Raw genomic sequence first — 11,396 nt, 5'->3', positions numbered from 1 at the left:
GGGCTCATGGTTTCAGAGATTTAGTCCATGATGGCTGTTTCCATTGCTCTGGGCTGGAGGTAAAGGACGTGACAGAGGAAAGCTGCTCAGTTCATGGCAGCTTAGAAGCAGAGAGAGCAGAGGAACTAGGGGAATAAGATAAAATTCCCAATGACATGCCTCTGGAGACCCACCTCCTCTAGTCATACCCCACCTTCCTACAGCTATCACCCAATAATTATTAAATTATTAATCCATCAAATGGATTCATCTACTGATTAGGTTATAGCACTCATAATCTAATCAATTCCCCTCTGGACATTCCTGCTTTAGGGGGATAACTCATATTCAAGCCACAATGATCATAATAAGGAGTCAGCTCTTTATGTTCTCAGAGATGGGCTCAGGCAGTGACTAAGGAAAGAAATTTGGTCTTGCTGGAGCAGAATCTTCCAGTGGGGGCAGAACTCCCATTCCAGGCCTTTAGCTCCATTACTTGGCATTTCTCACTTGCCTGTCAGTCATCTGAGGCTAACACTGGGAGGACATGTCTTCCAAATAACACTGAAGGTTTTCCCCTAGGATAAGAGGGTGAATTGAGTCTACAATCTACTTTTGCTTCTCCAGAATCCCACTAAAACTACTATCAGGGAATTTAAAAAAGAAAGATACAGATTCTTGAGGACAAAGAAAACAGAAGAGACAATAGCAAAACAATTTTAGAAGCTAGAAAACAGAGGGGTGTATGGTAATTGACTTAGAAGTTCCAAGAAAGCTGAAACCCAGGGAAAGCTAAGAATGGCCCTATTTTCATGGCAAAATTAAAATTAAAAAAAAAAAAAAAAAGGAATTGGCAGTCTCAGGTTCTTCTAGAACAGCAAGCCAAAATCAGGAGAACTGGGTGAAAGGTAATTGGAAAATAGTCTTAGTTCATGTTTCCTACTCTCCAAGTTGCAGGCCTTCCCTCACCAGGCAGAGGACTGTAGATTTAGTCTCTAGAGAGGGTAAAACAGAGGGCCCCTGGACTGGAAGCACAGAGATAACTGAGGACAAAGTTACTGTGTGGAAAACAGGGGTATTAAGTGACTATTTCCTCACTACATACTGGGCTTCTCAACTTCCTCTCTGCTTACTTCCCAAATCACTAACAGTTCCCCTTTACCTCTCTTCTCTAGAAACCAGTCAAGAAGAAAAGAACGAAGGATGTTGGTGTTAGAGATTCCAATAAACAACTACTCTTGTCTTCCCTTCAGTGAATCTCTGCTTTGATAAGTTGGACCCCTGCTCCCAAGGCTTTTCAATAAGTTTTCAGACCTTTACTGTTAATCAAGTGTAGAGAGCTACATATATCTTAGCTTCCCTAGAAACAGGCTGTGATGGGGATTTGGGTACATGCAATTTACTGTTGGCGGGCTCCCAGAAGATGCTCCCAATCCTCTCCCAGAAGTACCAGGGAAAGGAGATCAAAGAAAGAACAGCCCAGACCTCCTTTGATGCCCCTGTACTCCTCCATCACATGTATTTTGTCTAGAGAAATGGTAGTGGTTGGGAGTGGGGAGAGCAGTGAGTTGACCCTTGTGCATTGCTAAGCAATTTTCTCTTTCTCTCTAACACCTAATTTTCCTAAGGACAAAAGTCATGAAGCTGGAGCCACTCCACCCTCTACCCTGTAGCCTGTTTGGACTAGCAATTACTAGCCAAGCTTTATAAACAAAGAAAACTGGTTTCCAAACACAGGCCTAGGGAGGGAAGCCATAAGAAAGGAGAAGAAAAGGAACTCAGCATTTCTCTCCTACTTGAAACCTCCCTGGGCTGCCAGGGAACATTGCCTCCACCAACAACTATTGCATGTCCACTGTGCACCAGTCACATGCTTGGTTCTAAGGAAACACTGCTCTTGATGTTGAAGGACTCATATTCTGGAGGGAGCCAAAATATGCAAATAAGTGGGACCTCAAAGTATGCCTGGTGCCCAGAGAGAAGGGTAAATGACACAGGTGGGGATTTCAAAGGAAAGGATGTCCATGGGTGAAGGGAGTAAGGAGACCCTCCCAAAAAGTGAATTCTTAATATTTAATTTTTAAAGAACAGTTTTAGGTCCACAGAAAAATGAGAGGAAGATGTAGGAACTTCCCTATACTCCCCACACATGCATAACCTCCCCAGTTATCAACATCCTCCATCAGACTGGTACATTTGTTACAACTGATTATTACCCAAAGTCCATAGTTTACATTAGGCGCTGAATTACTCTTGGTGCTATATATTCTACAGGTTTGTTCAAAGGTATAATGACTTATATTCACCATTATACTATCATACAGAGTTATTTCCACTGTCCTAAAAATCTTCTGCGGATTTTTAGAGGAAAAAGCAAGATGAGTGTTGCTTTCCTTGTAAAGAAATCAACAGGAAATGAAGTCACTGATGGTGAAACACCATGATGGTATTCTGGAAATGGCTGGAAAATAAGGTTTAAGGAGCTGGATGGAGCAGGAAATGAGAAAAAGGCAGATTTGCATATCATGAGACTAGATTTGCATGGGAATGGATTGAGGTGCCTGCAGGAACTCAGGAGACAGGTGAGAAGACCCGATTTAGACAATGACAAATATCAATATCAGGAAAACTGAGTTGAAAACCCCCTCCTGGTAACTGCTGTGACTGAGAGCAAGGTAAGTAGCCTTCCCCCAGCGTCCTGGCTTGATTGGCAGAGAAGATATGGGTCCAAAACCCCAGGACAGGCAACTCCGGTGGAAGAGCTACTCTCTTTCCCCAGCACATGCCTGTACTCATCTCTCAACTTGAGGTACTGTGATCAGTGAGTAGCAGGCTACTTCTTGAGATATTCACTGATGTTTCCTCTTGACTTCCCCTTGTTTTGAAGGCTTATGGTTTGCCAAAGCAGGAGGAACAGGACTGCAGGCATTTTCCATGATGACATTTTGCTTCCTAAAGTTAAGCTACTAAGCTATTTGTGGTCTATATGAGGGGTCCGGGAGGGTTGGGAAAGGAAGGAGAACTTTAGAGAGGGACATAGGGATTAAGGAAAAGGGGCAATAATTTTTGCAAGTCCTGAGCTGCAGTGCCCACACTGCTGAGAAGCTTCAGAAGAGGTTTTGAGGCCTGTTGTTTGCTCCCAGCGGAGCAGCGGCAAAGTAAAGGGACTGGGAACAAGAACGCACTGCCTGCTAAAGACATGAGATCCTTGGAGCTGCATTAGACCCTTGATCTTGGTATTACAAGAAAGGCTGGGCCCCCACCAAAACAGGTCAACTTCTTGCCTGTCCTTTAGAATGGAAGTTGGGGGTTGAGAGCAATAGGTAAGACATAATTAAATACAGACATGCACTGTTTCTTGCACACACTTCTCTCCACTATCTGGGCAAAGTCCAGGTGGCATCCATCACATTGTCCTGCAAAGACAGATGGAGGGGGGAATTGGTGTACACGTCTCCCCATCAAACTAAGGGTACCCCATTTCATGCACATCCCTGTGTCCCCAAGGACTCCTAGGCGAAAGAGATGGTGTTCCAACCTTTCACTGTCTAAAATTGCTCCCAAAATTCTAAACTCTCTAGCAAGACAGGCTAAACCCCCGCAGTTTCGCGGTTAGACCACGCCAGCCGGCAGGGCGGGACCAGGCCTGGTCAAGGAACCGCGCGCTTGCGCACTGTCGACGCTGAAGCCGAGGGCCCTCAGCGAGATAGGCGGGGACTGCCCAGGCATCCGGGTCCCTCACCCCGCCCCCGCTGCATGAATGAGAGGCGCGGCGAGCGCCCCTCCCCCGCCGGGTCCGCCCCTCACCGGGGGCCGCCGAGCGCAGTCTGCAGTCGCCACCTCAGCCGCGCTGCTCCCGACGGACTCTTGCCGCCCGCAACCCGCAGCCCTCTGCCGGGCGCTGACGGTCCCGCACGCCCGCCGCCGCACTAGCCAGCGCGCCCGAGTAAGTGAGCGAGCGAGGACCGGGACGCCGAGACCGCCGCCCCCGAGCTGGGTCTTGAGGGACGGGGCGGGTCCGGGATGCTGAGGAGACCGCGGGCCCGCGTCAGCCTTCCCTACACACTCTGGGGCGCCTCGGCGGGCTGGGCGAGGGGCCGAGGGCTGAGACATTTGCCTCAGGCCGGGGAGAAACGCGTAGAAGGGTTCGGCGCGGCCCGGGGCCGGGGCCAGGGAGCGGTGAATCCTGCACAAAGGGCGGCGTGGGGCTGTCATCCGGAGGTCACCCAGGGCAGGTTCGCGGCCCCCCTTTTGCCCTGCCGGCCAAAGCCCTGGCGTCGGGTCCCCGAGCGTGGGAGGCGGCGGGAATGAGCAGGGAGGCGACGGGGAGGATGTCGAGGATGGCTGCCTAGGTGCTGGCGGTGTGGACGCTCCGTGGGGGGCGCGGCGTGGCAGTGTTTTCCTGGTCCCGATCCTCTCCTCCGCCTTCTTTGTGGTGCTTGGCTCGTGCCTGGTTGTCACAGTGTGCATGGCAGTGGTCTGCGTTGAGACCTCTTTCCTTGGCTTACTCATTATGGAAGTCATATGGTGGCCTCATCATGGGGGGAGGTGTGCTCCCACAGGCCAGAGATTTGAGGAGCCTCCTTTGTTTCCGGAGACCTGCTGGGGTGTATGTGAGAGAGAGACACCCATGAAATGAGAGAATCAGATCATCAAAAAGGACATAAGGGGATAAGGGGGATTGAAGGAAAAAAAAGTAACTTCACACCTTTACCCAGTTCTATGGTATTATTTTCAAACAGCAGTTTTTTGGTTTCTTATTGTAAAACCGGTGGTTTTCGTTAATTGAAAATATGCATGTTTATTTTCTTCTAGCTGTAAATGTAGAATACTTTGCTTTGTGGGGGTTAGTTAATGGCAATATATCTGTGTACGTGGGAATACTCCGACTCATCGGACAACTCATCTGGCTATAGTTCATTGATAATGTCTTTATACTTGAGAACAAGTCTGTAGGAATACTCCAGTATATCTAGGACACTGTTTTCTGGAATCCCCAGTATAGGCAGATTTCGTTCCTGACTCCCTGTGTTAAGAAGGTGGTCCAGCAGGTTCTTTCCACCTCCTTGCTTTTTTTTTTTTTAATTCCTAATACTTTGGCAAAGATTTTTATTGCATATTACCCTGGCATGCGCCCTTCCTTTGATCTGAATTTTCCTGTATTCTGTTGTCTGGTTGTGCAGCCCAGCTCAATGGCTCCTCTTACAGGACTATTGGAAAACAGAACACCTTTTTTCATTGTCCTCTTCCCCAGAGAGAGAAAGAGAGAGAGGGAAGAAGCACTGCAGGTTCCCATAGATATTGTCTGGATAGGACTGCCTGTCTGATTTTGTTGTCTTGGTGAAGTTATGAGGAGTTATAGTTAATGTAGACCAATTAAAAGGAGGCCATTGTGATACCACCATCTATTCTTTGCTATTTTTTAAAAAAATTATTTAAATCTTAGAAGACACTTGTTTTGTTGGATGATTTTCAGTTTCTTTTCCACCCTTCTAATTTTGTAGAGTGATAGTAAATTAGGTAAATTCAGTTACAAAAACACACTTTCAAAATATTTTTTATTATGACATTTTAATTCAAAATAGGGGAGGTAAAAAAAAAAAAAGAGAAAATTAGGAGCTAGGTGTACTGGCACAGCCTATAAACCCAGGGGCTCAGGAGGCTGAGGCAGGAGGATGCAAATTTGATACCACCTTAGCAACTTAGTGAGGCCTTGTCTCAAAATTTTAAAAAATTTATAGAAGGGTGAACGAGGGATGTGACTCAATGGTTAAGCACTCCTGGGTTCAATCCCTAGTACTCCCCCCAAAAAAAAAATTAAGAGGAATTTATATTGGATGGCATGAATAGTTGGGTATGTTCAATGTTCTAAGATTATTTATTTATTTGGGGGCTACCAGGGATTGAACTCAGGAGGACTCAACCACTGAGCCACATCCCCAGCCCTATTTTGTATTTTATTTAGAGACAAGGTCTCACTGAATTGCTTAGAGCCTTGCTTTTGCTGACGCTGGCTTTGAACTGGCTTTGAACCTCCTGCCTCAGCCTCGGCAGCTGCTAGTATTACAGGCATGCATCACCATGCCTGGCAAAGTATTTTTTTAGTTGTCAATGGACATTTATTTTATTTATATGCGGTGCTGAGAATGGAACCCAATGTCTCACACATGCTAGGCAAGTGCTCTACCACTGAGCCACAATACCAGCCCTAAGATTATTTATTTTTGAATCATATGTATTTTAGTTCCTAGTAGTTTGGGATGCAAAATGAAATGTCAACCTTCACAACATCTGTTTATTTATATTCCCTCTGTTTAAAACCTTTGCTTTTTAAATTGAAGGAGAAATTTTCCTCTGGTTGGTTCAAGCTCTGTTATTCTTGGTAAAATGCTTTTCTTATGCTACCAAGTTCAAATTCTTTTTTTTGTAAGAGCTAACATTATTAAAAGTTGACTTTTTTAGTTAAAGAAGTTTGGGTTTTCTGATGTTCTATTTAAATAAAATTTAAATATCAATGAATTTAGCTTGGGTAAATTAACTTAAAAACTATGTCACTAATATTGAAGCACCCCAATACATTTATAAATTGCCTGCATAAGACATTTTTTAGAAGTACTTTTAAAATAAACCATAAAGGGAAGTTTTAGATAAACAGTATAACCGGATTATCACTGTAATATTGTCTTGTATTGTACTGCAATTTCATAGAACTTTAATTTTGCAAGAGTGACTTAGCCATTTTTTACATCAACAAAGGAACCATTCCTGAATTTGCATGTCATCCTTGTGCAGAGCTCTTGCTAATCTCTTTATCATTCACAGTTTTAGTATATGTGCTGCTGTAGCAAGCACAACAAAGGACTCCTAATACAGCCTGACCTTGTTATTCAGCATTCAGTTAATCAAAATCTTTACTAACCTAGAGTCTAATGTTTCTGTAAGTATGGTAAGTGAAGAAAAATTCTGCAGTGACTTCTAAAACATTGAAGTAGACTAAATTATGTTAAATGTTTTAGTAGTAAGTATATTATTTACATTCATTAGAATACTAATATTATTATATTAGGCATGGTGTAGTTGTATACATGGTGACTTTTTAAAAAATATTTTTAGTTGCAGATGGACACAATATCTTTATTTTTTTATTTACTTATTTTTATATGGTGCTGAGGATCAAACCTAGTGCCTCATATGGAGGCAAGCATTCCACCACTGAGCTACAGCCCCAGCCCACCCCGTGACTTTTTGTTTTCCAAAACTGGGATCCATAATCTTCCCAACAATGTCTGCTAACGAAAGTAAAATGTTGTTCTATTAAGTATCCTTTATTAATAATTATTTTTATTTTAAAATTAGCAGTAATTTTATTGTAACATATTAGCTTGAAGCAGATAAAATCTTTTTTTTTAGACTGGGAAATTACTTAAAAATCATCAATTTCACGTGGTTCAAACTCTGCCAACTCTTAGCAGTCACTTTTGGTATTCCTTATTTATTTTGTTTTTAATTTTCATACTATTGTTTCTTGTTTTATTTAACCTTTTGGGGAAAAAATGGACTTCTACTTTGGAAATTGAAGATTTAGCTATTCCATGTAACTGTCCTTCATCCTTACTAGTACTTCACGGTTCCCAGTTACATCAGTATTGAGTATTTTTATGACTATGACTATGCCTATTATTCACAGATGAACCATGTAGAGTACTATTATTACATCTTGTTTTTCATTTGCTTAGTTGTGTTTGTATCAGTCACTAATTCTTCCTCCAACTATGACAAAACTGATTATTTTTCAGTATTTTTAAAGGTAACCTCGCGGTTTCACTTCATTTTCCTGGGGGTTGGTCCTGCTGGAGCCCTCCCTTTCCTACTCCAGTTTGTATTGTTTTGCTCTCAGAGTGCATAGCCATCATCCTAGGACTTCCCTTTGTCATCATTTTGGGAATTCCCTTTGCCATTCCCCTGTGTAGGATCTCCTATTTCTTGGATCCTGTGTCTTCCTCATTCCTTAGTAGCTTCCTGAGAAAGGGTACTTAGAAAATCTGAAATTCCTTCCTGAATTTAGAATTTGCATATCTGGAAATGTCTTCATCTTACCCTCACATTTGATGGGGGTCTAGTTCAGTGGTGAAATGTAGATTGAAAATTAATATCCCTCTTTGAAGGCATTGTTCCATTGTAAACTTCCAGTGTTGCTATTGAGAAATTCAATAGCATTCTAATCCCTAATCCCTTTTTCCCATTCTAGAAGATTTTAGGGTCATCAGTTTATTTGTGGCATTCCTAACATTTCCTGATATATCTTGGTATAGCTCTTTTTCTTTCCTCTGGCTTGTGGAGTAGATTATATTTTCCAAAGTTATCTGCTTACATGTGTACCATCTCATACTCTTCCTCCTCATTCCTTCTTTACCTCATACCCCCTCATAATTCCTAACTCCTACATTTGAGCCATGCATCATCAACTCTCCAGGGATCTATCCATGTCAGCATACCCACATGCTCCCATGTTGCTCATCTTTAAAAAACATAACAAATTATAACTTTCCCCACCTCCCATCAATCACCTCCTGTTTACCTGCATAATTGAAGTCTCACATGAGATGTGCACATTTCCTTCCTACCTCATTTATAGTACCTGTCACATTTTGAAATCTATTGTTTACTGATCTTTTTGTCACCTATGCCCCTGGAATGTCAGCTCCAGGAAGGCAAGGACTTCATCTGTCCTGTTTACTATTATGTTCCCTAGAACAGCTGCTAGCAGAAGTACCTATTCAATATATGGGCAAAAAGGTATAATTGACATTTTTAAACTAGTAAAATAGCTCTTGCTTTTTGAAATTTTCTAATAAGAAAATACATTTTCATTTGTTTTTTATTTTCTGCTTTTTGCTGCACTTAGAGTTGGAAAAAATTGTAAGTACTATACAAGTACTATATCATGATTGAATTTTTCCCTAGGTTCCATTTAATTCTTTCCTATGTATAGTTTAGTATTGGCAGTTTTCTGCCAGTATTCCAGCATCAGATTACTTGGAGTTGAATTCAGCTCTTACTTTTTAACAAGTTACTATGAGCAGGTTAACGTCTGTTTTTCCATCTCTAAGATGGAAATAATGATGGTACCCACTGCATGTACTTATTCTGTGAGTTAAAGGAGATAACATGTGAAATGACAAATTCAATACTTGGAATGGCAGTGAACTTAGTGAAAAACAATTATTATTGCAGCCTCCTCCAATTTATAACATTTGGTTATGACCCAGACTCTTTAATATTTTTGTTCAGAATGCTTGTGTCTCTTAGCATATATTGGCTATGAATATGACTTAGCTATTTTTTGGTTTTATGTTGTTTTTTTTTTTCCCTGATTCCTTGCCTCTGCTGCAGATTATCCTGTGTTGGATACAATGATCTACAGTTGACAAATGAGCACCTTGTAGCACTTACCAGCAGTTTGGGTCATTTGATAAATCATTTTGATAATTTGATAAAATACTTTTTATTTCAAGCCATATCCTGTTTTATTTATTTGTCTTGCTCAGAGATGAAGTGCCTTCTTCATGTTATTCCACATTAACTCTTCTTATTTTATATTTACTTAAACTTTCTTTTTAAAATATTTTTTTCATTGTAGATGGGCACGATATCTTTATTTTATTTATTTATTTTTTGTATGCGGTGCCGAGGCTCAAACCCAGTGCCTCACGCATGTGAGGCAAGTGCTCTACCACTGAGCCACAGCCCCGGCCCTATTTATTAAAACTTTCAAAACACCCAATATGTCATCAAACAGATTTTTTTTTAAAGTATCTATAAGACACTGATATTTTCAGATACTAGCTAGCTGGGAAGATAAATATAGGTAGCAATACAATATAGTCTACTTTGAGTCACATGAAAAATACAGAAAGGCTATAAAAATTCAGAGTAGAACTAGGTCCTGTCAGTCTTATGGGATGCTTTTATGCATGTTAAAATGTTTGCTTTATCTTATTCCCTAATTTTTTGTCTTGATTTTTATTCTGGAAGTTTGCTTAATAATCATGGGAATGTTTTAAGAGATAATATACAAGCTAAAATTGAGAATAATTTTTAGTTTTAGAAATTGTTTCTGGAAGTAATTTAGCAATTACCCTGCCTTTTTCTTTTCTTCTCTAGATAGGTAGTAGGGACTCTTCAAATAATTTGAGCATTTCAGACCTCAGAGTATAGTGTTGGGTAAATTGAGGGTTCTTAAAAGAATGCCAGATGGTTTGAAAGAAGTTGTGAGCACTCCAACTAGCGCAGTCCTTTGAAAGCCAGCTGGCTAAGTCTCTTCTGTGCTGGAGGTAGGAACCAGACACTTTGTTCCATGCCAGCTGGCACATGAATAGCTGGCCAATGGCTTTACTTTTGGTTGGCCACTCTTGGGAAAGACAGCCTGTGCCCTCCATATGCCCTAAGGATAGTCTGGCACCAGAAGAGTTGTATTAGGCCTCCCTGGTGCTTGCTCCAAGGGCTGGAGCCAGCCTGCAGTAGCAAGGGAAAGGAAGCTAGCTACTTCTTAGATAGCATTACAATTGAACCTCATGTTATTAATTGCTTTGGAAAAGTTTAATGTAGCTTGAATTTTTATGGATTCAATGTTAAGTATAATAAATTTGCTTACAAATAAAGGTGAATGTTTTTATATTCTAAGTAACTACCAGTTTACATGCTTTCAAAGTTCCTGATTAACTTTTCTTAAAGGGAGGTTTGCCTGTTCTTTTTATGGTCATCGTCATCTCCTAAAGTTTTGGTCATTAGGAAGTAAAATTTTTCCTCATATCATAATGCTTGCTCCTATATAAAGTATAGGTTTCAATAAAAAGCTAATTTTGTATATCTTCTTAAAATCTATCTCATTTTGGGGCCAGAGTTGTGGCTCAGTGGTAGAGTGCTCACCTAGCACTTGCGAGGCCCTGAGTTTGATCCTCAGCACCACATAAAAATAAATAAATAAAGATATTGTGTCCAACTAAAAAATAAATATTAAAAAAAAATCTATCTCATTTTATCTGCTCTTCATATTTTCTTAGGCAGGCTGTTGTATCAGTCAGGTACAGTTCCTCACTTCTTTTAGCAAACTTAATTTCAGTGGTTTGAGAATAAAAGAAATGCCAATGTGGCACTGCAGGTAATGTGAGCATCTTTATGATGATATTGTCTAGCCTCAAAATTAATGATTTCACTACAGTCTATCACTATGCTTTATGTTGTGCATGCCTCTTATCCCAGTGTCTGGGGAGGCAGGGGCAGGAAGATGGCAAGTTTAACGCCAGTTTCAGCAAGACCTTGTCTCAAAATAAAACCATGAAATGGGCTGGCGAAATAACTCAGTGGGGAGCACCCCTAGGTTCAATCACTGGTACCAAAAAAAAAAAAAAAAAAAA

General features: G+C 41.2%; 1 protein-coding gene across 2 annotated transcripts in view; it reads left to right on the top strand.

The window, feature by feature from the left end:
- Positions 1 to 3,632: 3,632 nt before the first annotated feature.
- RNF24 (ring finger protein 24) overlaps positions 3,633 to 11,396 on the top strand; it is an 82,568-nt gene continuing 74,804 nt past the window's right edge. The window contains exon 1 of one of the 2 annotated variants that reach the window (XM_081291584.1): positions 3,633 to 3,925. The gene's annotated coding sequence lies outside the window, so the exon portion shown is untranslated. The remainder of the gene's footprint in view (positions 3,926 to 11,396) is intronic. The other variant, XM_081291585.1, reaches the window with a different exon arrangement.

Source organism: Spermophilus citellus (genome assembly GCF_964194105.1).
Source record: "Spermophilus citellus genome assembly, chromosome: 4".
Lineage (NCBI taxonomy): Eukaryota > Metazoa > Chordata > Mammalia > Rodentia > Sciuridae > Spermophilus > Spermophilus citellus.
The sequence above is the reverse complement of the archived record's forward strand: the minus strand, read 5'-3'. Positions and strand labels throughout refer to the sequence as shown.